Source organism: Thalassophryne amazonica, chromosome 9 (genome assembly GCF_902500255.1).
Source record: "Thalassophryne amazonica chromosome 9, fThaAma1.1, whole genome shotgun sequence".
In the NCBI taxonomy this organism is placed as follows: Eukaryota; Metazoa; Chordata; class Actinopteri; order Batrachoidiformes; family Batrachoididae; genus Thalassophryne; species Thalassophryne amazonica.
In genome coordinates this window covers 43272787-43287761 of record NC_047111.1, presented here as the reverse complement: position 1 = coordinate 43287761, position 14975 = coordinate 43272787, and the positions used below count along the sequence as shown (strand labels likewise).

At 42.2% G+C, this 14975-nt stretch overlaps 1 long non-coding RNA gene across 1 annotated transcript; it reads right to left on the bottom strand.

Annotated features, from left to right (window-relative positions):
• Nucleotides 1-1042: 1042 nt before the first annotated feature.
• Nucleotides 1043-14631, bottom strand: LOC117516520. Its single transcript, XR_004562444.1, has 3 exons — nt 14467-14631; nt 2674-2678; nt 1043-1053 (listed from the first exon to the last, which is right to left on the bottom strand). It is a non-coding gene; the product is annotated as an uncharacterized LOC117516520 (long non-coding RNA).
• Between the last annotated feature and the right edge of the window lie 344 nt (nt 14632-14975).

Sequence of the window (14975 nt, the reverse complement as noted above, 5' to 3'; positions counted from 1 at the left end):
GGAAACACATCTTTAAACATTGTATGATTACCCCCCCCCCCCCCCCCACCACCCCCATTGCATAAGACTAGAACACTGAGGTTTGGAGCAACACTTTCAGTTTCTTTAAATTGTTGAGTATGTGTAATGATGGTGTATATATAAACTATATGTATTGCAATTTATTTCAGTTTGTGGTAATCGAATGCAGTGTGCAACTTCAAAACAAGGAATTTCAATGCACCAGTTTATTACCTCTGCCAAGAAGGGAGGAAACATCACTGTGTTTGTTTGTTTGTTTTTGTTTAGTTGCAGAAAATCTTATAAAGAAATGCACTGATATCAATAAAATGTGTTGGAAATGTAAGCCTTGGGTCAAGGTAGAACTAATTCTATTTTGAGGCAGGTGCAGCTCCAGCAGACATTTTTACCTCTACAATGAGGAAATGTTTTCTTTGCTGTTTATATATTCTCCTTTTCAGCAGAATGTCTCAAAAGTACATAAATTCATTTAAGTGCCTTTTGATTTATAGGTCAAATTTGGATCAAGGTAAATTTGATTAAATTTTACTGTGAATTCATGTCAAGGGGTAGATCTTGCCTTTGATCATTGATCTTTGATCCTGATTCCTGTGATCCTGTAATCAGGATTGTTGATTAGTTCTGCAGATCAAAGGTCAGGATCCATCCCTTTATCCTGATTCAGTTGATCGTGTTATTAGGAACAATGCTAGAAGAGACAATGGCCAAGATCAAGGATGAGTGACCAGGAACAAACATCAGGTCAAACAACAGCAACAAAAATTTGAATCGTGATCTGAGTCTTAGACAAGGGATCAAAGATAGAACCTGTGATGATAAAAATAGTTTTCAAAATGTATCCTTCATCTTTAGCCATCTCAAAATCAAGTTCTACCTCTCCACCAAATGTAACTGAAAACCATTTATGCCATTTATAGATATCCTGCTGACAGGCAAACCAGATGGAGAACATTACCTCTTCATTCAGGGTAAAAATGTATGACAGTCCCCAGTTCTGTCCAAGTGTGTGTCTGTCTGCCTGTCTGTCTGTCTCTCTCTCTCACACACACACACACACAAAATAGAGTCATTCTGGCTCTCCATCATGCTGTCCTCATAACAGGAAGGACACATTTGTCTGTTTGCTCCTCAGCTCCTCCGTGTTCTTCATTATTGCAGCTTTTTGCTCAAGTGGCTGTGCAGACATTCTGGATTGGCTCCAGCTTGAAACCTCAATGGCCCAATCTCCCCTGCATGATTGAATAGGCTAAGCCTTATCTATCCCCGCTCAATATCATATAGCTGCTGGTGCTAAGCGATTGTCTTTCGTCCCATGTAGATGCTTGTCAAATTGAACAAGGGTATTGATTGGATGATAACAGAGGTGGCATTTGAGGGACTGATTGAGCTTCGGTAAGCACAGATGATCCTGAGGTATCAAGTGAGTCCTTGTGCAGCTATTGTGTGTACATGTAAGGCCAAATAGTGTAAGTTCAGGTCACTATGAGACAACGTTACATGGTACATAGTGTGAAAATTTGTTTGGGATTCCATTTGCTTCATTGTAATAGTTCTTTCAAATTCAAAATTCAAATTTATTAATTTCTATAGCACCATCTCACGATGAGACTGTCTCAAGGCGCTTTACACAACACAATACCAACAACAGAGGAAAAATTGGATTAAAAAAATTAAAAAGACAAAACATAAAAGAGCACAAGAATAAAAAAACAGATAACACAATAAAACTAATGATAAAACAAGGAAAACAAATGGGTTTTCAGTCTCGCTTTAAAATTCTCCACATTATCCGACTGTCATGTGTGTGCCGGGGGATCATTCCACAGAGATGGGACACGGTAGGAGAAAGGTCTGTGACCGGCAGACTTTTTATTCACTCTGGGAACACACAAAAGTCCTGCACCCTGCAAATGCAGAGAGGGGCATGCGCCATGTGTGCAGATGAGATGAGTTCGTATCAGTCAGATGAGTTTGTATCATTCTCTTGTCAGTGTGTGCATAATGTCTGGAGCTGCCTTGATAACATCAGACTGTAAGGGAGGGCAGAAGATAAGAGGGCAGCCGGATGGTTCACCAAAGCCGTAGAAATTCTTCTGGAGGAAAACAGCTGATCAATGGTGGACTGGACGTTTGCTTTTTTTAGCTATCGATCCATAAGAATAATCCAAAATTTCTGTTCAACACTGTGGCTAAACTTATTCAGTAAGAATCGCCTGTGAACTGTTTGCTTTTACAGCCTAGTATTTTTTATTTTTGCAATTTAATACTGTATTTCCTCAATTAAATGCCTGGCCTTGAATAGGGGCCTGCCTCATTTAATGATTTTGATCCATAATTGGCGTACAGATTAAGGAGTGTTACTGCTGCTTTAAGGACGGCCCACAGCTGCTGAGAGCGCCAGCGCCGATCGACAGGCTCAGACCCCACTGAAACAACCAGATCATTTCCAAAGTGAAGGCTTTGTTGATCCAGGACCTCGTCTGACTTTCACAAAAAGGCAGAAGTCGTGGACATCATCACTTTTTCGGCACAAAACCACCTCCGTGTTGGTCTCACAGGACAGCTTTCAGGCGGATTTCAGATGGATTCCGGTTGCTTTTCAGTCGTGTGATTATCCGATTGTGATTGTGCATGAGCTGGACATGCCCGAACATGTCCTGGAAGGCTTCATCACGGCGTTGCTTTGCGCCATGCAGCTCCACCGCGACGGGCGGAACTACGCTCCTCTTTCCATGACAAAAACTCCTGTAACAGTGGAATGTGCCGTTCATTTCTAAACTGGACGCTGTCTTGATCCGGTATGTCGTCTGACTAGCACAGGAATTGTGAAAAGACGTGGACATCAGCACATTAAGACAGACGTGTGGAGGAGTTCCGCGCGTCGCGGTGGAGCTGCATGGCACAAAGCAACGCCATGATGAAGCCTTCCAGGACATGTTCGGGCATGTCCAGCTCATGCACAATCACAATCGGATAATCACACGACTGAAAAGCAACCGGAATCCACCTGAAATCCACCTGAAAGCCGTCCTGTGAGACCAACACGGAGGTGGTTTTGCGCCGCGTAATGAACGGCTCCGTGGCGCGTCCCTCCGCTTTTATTTCCGTGAAAAACACTCCTGTAACAGTGGAATGTGCCGAAAAAGTGCTGATGTCCACGACTTCTGCCTTTTTGTGAAAGTCAGACGAGGTCCCGGATCAACAAAACCTTCACTTTGGAAATGATCTGGTGTTTCAGCAGGGTCTGAGCCTGTCGATCGGCGCTGGGAGCGCGCCGCGCTCTCAGCAGTTGTGGGCCGTCCTTAAAGCAGCAGCAGCAGTAACACTCCTTAATCTGTATAATCCCCATAAAATCATCCCTGAAAGCCATATTAATTTTCCTAACGGTGTCCACCTGGAGGTCTCTCACAGTTTCTGAAAACAAATTGATGCAGCAAAGCTCCAAATCGTTCAGACATTTATTCGCAATAAAAAAACAACGAGAGGGTGGACCAGTGCTCACACAAAGCCTGCTCACAGGCGAATGATGGAACCAACAGGCGTGAAAAAACTCACGCATGCGCACGAAGGTTCAAGCTTGTCTGATGCAATCACATGTCATTCAGATCCATATGGTTTTTGAAAAAAATAAAAAGCTCGGATACTTTTCTAACAGACCTCGTACTAAGGTGATCGCCGGCCACTAGCCCTAAGCTTCACTAAAAGACCCAGAATTTAGGTGAAGTTGAGGCTGTGGCCCACTTCAATTACTAATAACATGAATTATAAGAGTAAAAAGCGTAAAACAAAACTGCACCAGTATGCTAGCCATATGAAAGGGAAAATAAGTGCGTCTTAAGTCTGGACTTGAAAGTCTCCACAGAATCTGATTGTTTTATTGACACAGGGAGATCATTCCACAGAACAAATCAAATCAAATCAGTTTTATTTATATAGCGCCAAATCACAACAAACAGCTGCCCCAAGGCGCTTTATATTGTAAGGCAAGGCCATACAATAATTACGGAAAAACCCCAACGGTCAAAACGACCCCCTGTGAGCAAGCACTTGGCGACAGTGGGAAGGAAAAACTCCCTTTTAACAGGAAGAAGCCTCCAGGTCATCCATGTCTTTATGTCTGTAGGACAATCCCGCAGTTTAGCTAATTGGTGTGTGTCCTCTGGCTTCATGGATAGATAAAGCTGGGTATCATCTGCGTAACAATGAAAATTTAAGCAATGCTGTCTAATAATACTGCCTAAGGGAAACATGTATAAAGTGAATAAAATTGGTCCTAGCACAGAACCTTGTGGAACTCCATATTAAACCTTAGTCTGTGAAGAAGATTCCCTAGTTAAAGTTAAAGGAATACTCGGCTCAATAGAGCTCTGACTCTTTGTCAGCCTGGCTACAGTGCTGAAAAGAAACCTGGGGTTGTTCTTATTTTCTTCAATTAGTGATGAGTAGTAAGATGTCCTAGCTTTACGGAGGGCTTTTTTTTTATAGAGCAACAGACTCTTTTCCCAGGCTAAGTGAAGATCTTCTAAATTAGTGAGACGGCATTTCCTGTCCAACTTACGGGTTATCTGCTTTAAGCTGCGAGTTTGTGAGTTATACCACGGAGTCAGGCACTTCTGATTTAAGGCTCTCTTTTTCAGAGGTGCTACAGCATCCAAAGTTGTCTTCAATGAGGATGTAAAACTATTGACGAGATACTCTATCTCACTCACAGAGGTTAGGTAGCTACTCTGCACTGTGTTGGTATATGGCATTAGAGAACATAAAGAAGGAATCATATCCTTAAACCTAGTTACAGCACTTTCTGAAAGACTTCTAGTGTAATGAAACTTATTCCCCACTGCTGGGTAGTCCATCAGAGTAAATGTAAATGTTATTAAGAAATGATCAGACAGAAGGGAGTTTTCAGGGAATACTGTTAAGTCTTCAATTTCCATACCATAAGTCAGAACAAGATCTAAGATATGATTAAAGTGGTGGGTGGACTCATTTACATTTTGAGCAAAGCCAATTGAGTCTAATAATAGATTAAATGCAGTGTTGAGGCTGTCATTCTCAGCATCTGTGTGGATGTTAAAATCGCCCACTATAATTATCTTATCTGAGCTAAGCACTAAGTCAGACAAAAGGTCTGAAAATTCACAGAGAAACTCACAGTAACGACCAGGTGAACGATAGATAATAACAAATAAAACTGGTTTTTGGGACTTCCAATTTGGATGGACAAGACTAAGAGTCAAGCTTTCAAATGAATTAAAACTCTGTCTGGGTTTTGGATTAATTAATAAGCTGGAATGGAAGATTGCTGCTAATCCTCCGCCTCGGCCCGTGCTATGAGCGTTCTGGCAGTTAGTGTGACTCGGGGGTGTTGACTCATTTAAACTAACATATTCATCCTGCTGTAACCATGTTTCTGTAAGGCAGAATAAATCAATATGTTGATCAATTATTATATCATTTACTAACAGGGACTTAGAAGAGAGAGACCTAATGTTTAATAGACCACATTTAACTGTTTTAGTCTGTGGTGCAGTTGAAGGTGCTATATTATTTTTTCTTTTTGAATTTTTATGCTTAAATAGATTTTTGCTGGTTATTGGTGGTCTGGGAGCAGGCACCGTCTCTACGGGGATGGGGTAATGAGGGGATGGCAGGGGGAGAGAAGCTGCAGAGAGGTGTGTAAGACTACAACTCTGCTTCCTGGTCCCAACCCTGGATAGTCACGGTTTGGAGGATTTAAGAAAATTGGCCAGATTTCTAGAAATGAGAGCTGCTCCATCCAAGGTGGGATGGATGCCGTCTCTCCTAACAAGACCAGGTTTTCCCCAGAAGCTTTGCCAATTATCTATCTTGTTTTTGCAAAGTTACACACCGATTCAATATTAATTTTAGTGACCTCCGATTGGCATAACCGGCTGTCATTACTGCCGACGTGAATTACAATCTTACCAAATTTACGCTTAGCCTTAGCCAGCAGTTTCAAATTTCCTTCAATGTCGCCTGCTCTGGCCCCCGGAAGACAATTAACTATGGTTACTGGTGTCGCTAACTTCACATTTCTCAAAACAGAGTCACCAATAACCAGAGTTTGATCCTTGGCGGGTGTGTCGCCGAGTGGGGAAAAATGGTTAGAAATGTGAACGGGTTGGCGGTGTACACGGGGCTTCTGTTTAGGGCTACGCTTCCTCCTCACAGTCACCCAGTCGGCCTGCTTTCCCGGCTGCTCAGGATCTGCTGGAAGGGAACTAACGGCGGCTAAGCTACCTTGGTCTGCACCGACGACAGGGGCCTGGCTAGCTGTAGAATTTTCCACGGTGCAGAGCCGAGTCTCCAATTCGCCCAGCCTGGCCTCCAAAGCTACGAATAAGCTACACTTATTACAAGTACCATTACTGCTAAAGGAGGCCGAGGAATAACTAAACATTTCACACCCAGAGCAGAAAAGTGCGGGAGAGATAGGAGAAGCCACCATGCTAAACCGGCTAAGAGCTAGTAGCTGCGCTAAGCTAGCGGATTCCTAAAAACACACAAAGTGAATAATGTGTAAATAATTTAGAGGTGATTCAGCAGAGGGAGTGCTTTAGTTAAGGCACGTGAAGATTACACTGTGAAACAAATTGTTATCTAGATCAATCTAACTGCGCAGATTAAACAGCTAACAGATACAGCAAAACACCACTGTGCTCCGGAACAGGAAGTGATACAATACCGCAGTGAGAGCCCTCTCTCTTATCGTGGGGCACGATAAGAGAAAGCTTTGTGACCCGCAGACTTCTTATTCACCTTAGGGACACAAAGTAGTCCTGCACCCTGAGGACGTAAAGCCCGGGCCGGTATGTAAGGTTTAATTAGGTCAGCTAGGTAGGGAGGTGCCAGTCCATGAATAATTTTATAGGTTAGTAGCAGAACCTTAAAATCTGATCTCACTGGGACAGGAAGCCAGTGAAGAGACGCCAAAATGGGTGTAATGTGGACAAACTTTCTGCTTCGTGTCAAAAGTCTGGCTGCAGCATTCTGAACCAATTGGAGACCCCTAATGCTAGACTGCGGTAAACCAGAAAATAGAACATTGCAGTAGTCCAATCTAGAAGAGATGAACGCATGGATCAGGGTCTCAGCATCAGCCATAGACAGGATGGGACGAGTCTTTGCTATATTTCGCAGTAATATTTCTAATATGGAGACCAAAGGACAACGAAGGATCAAAAAGTACCCCAAGGTTCCTCACTTTGTCAGTGTGATGTATGACACACGAGCCTAGGCTGAGTGTTAACTGGTCAAATTGATGCCGATGTCTCACTGGACCAAGAACCATCATTTCAGTCTTTTCAGAGTTTAAAAGTAGGACGTTTCTAGACATCCAACTTCTCATTGATGCAAGGCAATCTTCTAAGGATTTTATGTGAACGGGATTACCAGCAGTTATCGGCATATATAACTGAGTATCATCTGCATAGCAGTGAAAGGTAATCCCAAAATGTCGCAATATGTGCCCAAGGGGAGCTATATAAAGGGAGAAAAGCAGGGGGCCTAAGACAGACCCCTGAGGAACCCCACATTTCATGTCACTAAAGTTAGAGGTAGTGTTACTGTACAAAACACAGTGAGAACGACTGGTCAAGTATGACGTCAGCCATGCAAGGGCACTCTCAGTAATCCCAAAATGATTTTCCAGCCTATCAAGTAGAATATGATGATCCACTGTATCAAATGCAGCACTGAGATTTAACAGCAACAGAACCGTAGTGGTGTCTGAATCCATTGTAAGCAGAAGATCATTCACTACTTTAGTGAGAGATGTTTCTGTGGAATGATATTTTCTAAAAGCAGACTGTAGCGGCTCAAAGAGATTATTCTCAGTAAGATAGTCTACAAGCTGCCGTGACACCACTTTTTCCAGAATTTTAGAGCAAAATGATAGATTTGATATCGGCTGATAGTTTTTCAATACACTAGGGTCAAGATTAGGTTTATTAAGTAATGGTTTAATCACTGCATATTTGAAACATTTAGGAACAGATCCAGAAGTTAAAGAAAGATTAATAATTTCAAGCACAATCGGCCCAAGAGTGGGCCACAGGTCCTTAAACAGTTTTGTTGGTATAGGATCAAATAAACAGGTTGTGCTTTTTGTTGATGTTACGAGTTTCATCAGCATGTCTAGAGAGATACCATCAAATTCTGTAAATCTAGGTAATACCTCAGTAGTGGCGCCCACCTCAATAGCATGGTGTAGTGGCTGGGTTAAGGCATGCTGGGATATGTTTAACCTAATGTTATCTATTTTCTTCTCAAAGTAATCCAGGAAATCTTGTGCTGTAAAAGGAGAGCGAACTACAGGTGGTTGTCCATGAATAAGTGTTGCCACCGTGTTGAACAAGAACTTTGAGTTATGCTTGTTTTTGTTGATCAAATCAGAGTAATAGGTCCGCTTTGTATAGTGCATGCTTATAGTCTAAGATAGCATCACGCCATGCAAGGTGGAATACTTCTAATTTTGAACGACGCCATTTCCGTTCTAGACCTCTTGCTTTATGCTTGAGGTCACGCAGGTAATCATTGAACCAAGGTGGCTGCGATTTGGGGGGGGCGCGGTTTCAACACAGGTGGTGCAATCATGTCGAGTGTCGTTTTGAGCACTGAGTTTAAACTATCCACAAGTCTGTCTACTGACTGGGTATTTGTCAAAAGTGAGGCTAAGACATCAGGCAATCTAGCTTCTAGTTCAGTCTTAGTTGAGGAGTTGATGCATCGCCGTAATGATAAATAAGGTTGTTGTTCCACTAAACACGGCAGTGAAACTGTAAACTTAATAAGTGAGTGATCAGAGACCACTGATGTAAGAAGCATGATGTCAATATTCGTGACAGCAATACCACGTGCGAGAACCAGATCCAGGGTATTTCCACTAATGTGCGTCGAATCCCGAATGCATTGCCGAAATCCTAATGCATCCACAATTTCCATAAATGATTTGCAGAGGGGATCAGAAGGCTTATTTATATGAATGTTAAAGTCACCAATGATCAGAATGTTATCTGCTCTCGTTGACAAGCTAGAAATTAATGCACCAAATTCATCTAAGAATTCAGAATATGGGCCAGGAGGCCTATATACAGTGACAAAGTAATACGGCTGATTTTTATTCTTCTGACCTTGGCAATGCGTAATATCCTGAGCGGAGTGGAGAATCAGATGCTCAAATGAGTTATATTTGTGACCCGCAACTGCTAATAAGCTAAATCTAGTTTTATAAATAAGAGCTACACCCCCGCCTTGCTTCGCATCACGAGGGACGTGACTAAATGTATATGCTGGTGGGCAGGCCTCATTTAAGGGGAGGACAGCTGTAGGTTTAAGCCAGGTTTCACATAACCCAATCATATCTAAGTGATGATCAATAATTAAATCATTAATCAATAATGATTTTGAGGACAGTGATCTTATGTTAATGAGACCCAGTCTAAGGACCTCAGTGGGGTTGACAGTTGAGCTGTTTGGGTTTAGGGGTGGTTCCAGAGTGGCATATATAAGATGCCTAGAAGTAGGTTTAGGTTTGAGACATTCCACACACGTTGTAGGTAGCAGACATGAAATCTTTGATATTGCTGGAACAACCATTGGGCCATCCTCAGTTTCAACATGATGCAGTGTAGTAATGGGTATTAAGTTTGCAAAGCATATCCCTCTATGATTTTTATGGACACGTCTACGGGAGCAGGCCACAGTCTCAACTTGTTGAAATTCCCTCCCTGGCAGATAAACTGCACTATCACCATAGTGGATTTTCTGCACTAATTTCCCCGCTAAGCTAATGGATTCCATACCCACATCTGTCATAAGCCTTGCAGGGTCTCTAATCACCTGCTCCGTGGCCTGCTGTAGATTCCTAATGTTACCCTCCCTGTAGAGCTCTATCTATGTTCGCAGACAAGATGGCGGCGCCTTCCCCAGTAGGGTGGAGGCCGTCCGGCATCAGCAGGCCACGGCGGCCCCAGAACGAAGGCCAGTTATCAATAAAGCTAAAGCCTTGCTGTCTACAAAACTGTGCCAGCCACCTATTTAATGATGTCAGCCTGCTAAATGCCTCATCAGTACCCCGGGAGGGGAGGGGACCAGAGACTATTAATCGATGCTGACACATCTTTCTGGCAAGGTCACAAGTCCTCTCTATGTCCATTTTTGTGACCTCTGAGTGCTTCATCCTGATATCATTGGTGCCAACGTGAATAACTATGTGACTATATCTCATGTCATGTTCCTTTGTCTGTCTTCCCTTCTGCAGCATCAGCACCCTAAGATGAGATGCAATGTCAGGAGCTCTGGCCCCAGGAATACATTTAATGTCAGCCGGCGTCTGTAACCTGACTTTGCGGGTGATAGAATCCCCTATCACTAAAGTCCGGTGTTTCGGCCTGGAGACAGGAGTGGAAGTCACGCGTGGACTCAGTGAATTCACATCTGGCAAATCCAAGGGGGAGAACCGATTCACAGTTCGCACTGGCGAGTGTGATCGGGGTGCCACAACCGGGCACCAAGCCCTACGGGGCTTCCTCCGCCTAGCCACAGTCCGAAAGCCGTCCTCCACAGCCGGCATTTCTAAGCTGATGCTAATGGGCTCGCTAGCCGGCCCAACACTAACCTCATCTGGAGTGCCCGTAACATCTAACTCCACTGCGCTAAGAAGCTGCTCTAACTTACGGACACGGCTCTCTAAGAGAGCCACCCTATCTTCCAACATCACGCAGGATTTACGGAGGGTGTAAATTAGAATTAGTAGTGTACTTTGTGCACTAAGAAATTCAAAAATGTAGCCAAGCAAACACGAGCTAACCAACAATGGATAAGCTAACCACTCCTAAGGCTCACACAGACGCAGATAAATGAATTAAAATTCACAGCAGTTACACTGAAAAACTAACAGAAGTATTAAACAGGTAAAAAAAAAAAAAGGCAGCAGTTTATTAAACAGTTAATTAACTAACAGGAGTGTAAAAAAAATGAAATGAAAAAATGACAAGGGTCAGAAATAAGTCAATAAATAAACCTGCAACTATTACCCTTTGGTCCACATGTTTATTGATTTCTTCTATGGAATCGAGCAATGCCAGTGTCGTGGACCTTTTTGCTCTAAAACCATATTGACTTTCATCAAGCAAGTTGTGTCGATCTATAAATTTATCCAGTCTGCTGTTGTAAAGTTTTTCCAGTATCTTTGAAAATTGTGACAGTAGAGACACAGGCCTGTAGTTAGTAAAAAGATGCTTGCTGCCAGATTTGAATAAAGGTATCACTTTTGCCACTTTCATACTGTTAGGAACAATCCCAGTTTGAAATGATTTGTTAAAAATATATGATAATGGTTTTGCGATTTCAGTGATTATTCGCTTTACTAAGGACATATGTACCTCATTATGATCCGTTGACGTTTTACTTTTACATGTACTACTATGTTAATAATTTCCCTTTCATCTACTGGGCTGAGAAACATTGTGTGCAGATTTCTGGCGATTAATTGCTGATTTTCCCATGTACTGTGTGGGATTTCAGCTGCCAGATCTGGCCCAACATTAGCAAAAAATTTATTGAAACTATTCACTACTTGGCTCATATTATATTCATCTTTGTTGTCATAAGTAAAGTATGTTGGATAGTTATTTGATTTGGGTTTATTTGGTGTAATACTATTCAATATTTTCCATGTTTCCTTTATATTGTTTTTAATATCGTTTAGTATTTTACAGTTCCGCATAATAGTTGTTAGTTTATTTTTATAGTCCTTATATTTAACCTCTGCCTCTCTTGATTTACTTTTAATGAATTCTCTGTATAGCCTATTTTTCTTTTTACATGCCTTTTGAAGACCTTTTGTTATCCATGGGTTAGCTTTATAGTTATTATTTTATTATACTGTATAATTGGACAATTTTTGTTATATATATTGACAAATATGTTTTCAAATTCGGAATATGCTAAATTCGCATCTTGCCTATTGTAAATGGGATTCCAATCCTGTAAAAGTAAATCATTTTTTAAGGCAGTGATAGCTTCTTCAGATTGCAGGCGCTTGCAATATTGTTTTTTCTCAGTACATTTTTTATTAAACTTCAAATCAGTTACTATAAAAATTGGTAAATGGTTACTAATATCATTAATTAATAAGCCACTTAGTGTTTTGGTATCAGTATCATTTGTAAATACATTATCAGTGAGAGTAGCTGAATGTGAAGTGATTCTTGAAGGCCTAGTAATTTTTGGATATAGATTTAGACTGTACATAGTGTTAATAAAACCCTCAGTTACTATATGCTGATGCGGGTTTAAGAGATCAATGTTTATATCTCCACAAACAAATACTCGCTTATTACCCATCTGTGAAATTTTTTTTGTCCAATTTTGAAATTCTTCAATTTTAGAGCCAGGAGCTCTATATATGCAGCTAATAATTATATTTTTGCCTTTTTCCATACCTATTTCAATTGTGATGGATTCCAAAAGATTTTCCACAGCCACAGTCATTTCATCTTTAATTTTGTAGTTAATCCTTTTGTCAACATACAAAGCCACTCTTCCTCCTCTATTTCATCTATTCAGATGATTAAATTCATAACCCTCCAGCTCATAATTTCTGTCATCACCCTCTGTAAGCCATGTTTCCATTATGGCAATTATACTGAATGGTTGACAAAATTGTTTTAAATAGTCTTTGATACTCCCAAAATTTTTGTACAGACTCCTGCTATTAAAGTGGATTATTGACCATTTCCCATCACTTGAAATGCAGTTATTGTATTGTTCCTCTGTGTAATACTGACAGTTACTATCTATGAAGGAATAGAAATGATTGTCCAGATTTATCTCATATTCCAGATCTTGTATATGATGCTCAGTGTACTTAAAAGGTTGAAATTCCAGATTCTCATAACCATGTATGATCTCAGTTATATTATTACTGTTCAGAAGCACCAGTGAATGGTCTGTATGTTTGTTAGTCATTATGAAAGTTGGTTGTGTTTACTTACCATGTTTTAGTCATATTTTGCCAATTCCTCCATGCTTCTGATCAGCAACACTTTGGCTTCTTCTGGAGACCCGTTCAGTTTGATGAATACTTTACAGTTTGTAGTCATGTGTTTTGAATTTTTTGTTGTTTTCTCAAGTATCTTGCCTTTTTTGCTATATCTGCATTGTGTTTAGTGAGATGTTCATTTATGTAAACATTGGATCCTTTAAGTTTATATCCTTGTTTGAGCAGAGTTGTTTTGCCTTTCCTGTTAACAAACCTCATGATGACTGTAGGTTTGTCTGATGAATTCTTCCTGGGTAACGGATGACATGCTTCAATAGTGTTTATATCCAGATCGATCCCCTTAATTTGTAAAAGAGCAGCAACTTGTTGCTCTGTAGAGCATTCATCTTGTTCATCGGGCTCCCCCCTGTTAGCAGAGGCTGCTGCCCAAGCATACGATCTGGGTCTGATGTAGAGCCCAGATACAACAACATCGTTCATTCGCATGTACTGCTCCATTTCAGTCACCCTTCTTTCCAACGACGCGATCCGTTTGTCCTTCTGCTCAATAAGGCCTCTCAGGTCCTTAACTTCCTTCACTAGTGCCAGTATCTCCTTCTGCTGAATTTTTAACGGCACAAACCTCCTCCGTGAGAGTATCCAGAACCTTCTTAATATCCTCCAGATCCTCCGTCACAGGTGCTTTCTTTGGCCCCATTCTCACCGTCTTATTTAACAGCTGTTTGTTGTGCAACAGCTGTCAGCTTTTAGCTGTTAGTCAAAACCAGGCTGGCTTAGCCTAGCCTGCGACATCCCGGCTTCTCTGCGGGGCCGACAGGCCGACTGCTGATGTTAATTGCGGCCGCAACGAGTTGTGGGCCCAGGTGGTGTCTCCGGCGGTGGAGGGCTGGTGACGAGCTGCGGTACCGGCTGGGCCTCCGTCGAGCTGTGGGCTGATGGCGGCCTCCCTCGAGCCATGGTCCCAATGGGCCTCGGCGAGCCTCGGACTGATGGCAGCCTCCCTCTAGCTGCGGTCCCGGCTGGGCCTGCGGCATGCTGCGGGGCTGATGGTGGCCTCCCTCGAGCTGCAGCCGAGCTGGGCCTCCGGCGAACTGCGCGCTGATGGCTTCCACCGACACGCCTGGTCCTGGCTGGGGTCTTCGGCAGCCCGTGGACTCTGATCGAAGTTGTACAACGGTAAGGCCGTCTACCCAGACGCCGGACGGCCGCTCACGCTTACTCGCTCTGGTGCTCACGCTTGCTCGCTCTGGAGCTTCAACCAGTTGACTACAGCTCTTGACCCCGCTGTATCACTGCGCCCTGAGATCCATCACTGGTTGTAGCCGCCTCACCTACCACTGTGAGTTGCATGCCAAAGCGGGCATGCCCTTTTTGACTGTCAGTCATTATACACATTGGATAATTCTGGTTTACAAAACTCTTATCGGTCTGGTGCCGACCTATTTATCCAGTTTACTTCAGAGATCAGAAAGCCGTTATGTTCTGCGCTCGAATGACATGTTATGTTTTTGTGTACCTCGTGTCCGCACTGAAGTAGGAAAGAATGCCTTTAGTTTTTCAGATCCCTCAGATTGTAACCTTCTCCAATCTGAACTGAAACAGCCCAGACTGACTTCCTTGAACACCTTCCGGTCTATTTTAGGAGTTTGCGAATGGGATTCTTTTGCGCAATGCCTATGTTTCTAAATCTAAATCTGATTGAGACTTTACATCATGTGCAATGTTATTATGACCAAGAGGATTGTATTTTATTTATCACCAACATCCTCATGTTGATGTGAACCTGCCCATTATGACATGTGCTGCCGCCTTTCTTGGCCAGGTCATCCATGTAAAAGAGGTTTCAATCTCAGTGGAATTCTACCTAGTTAAATAAAGGTTTTTAGTTATTTATTCATTTATTTCATGCTGCAACTGGACATCCAGT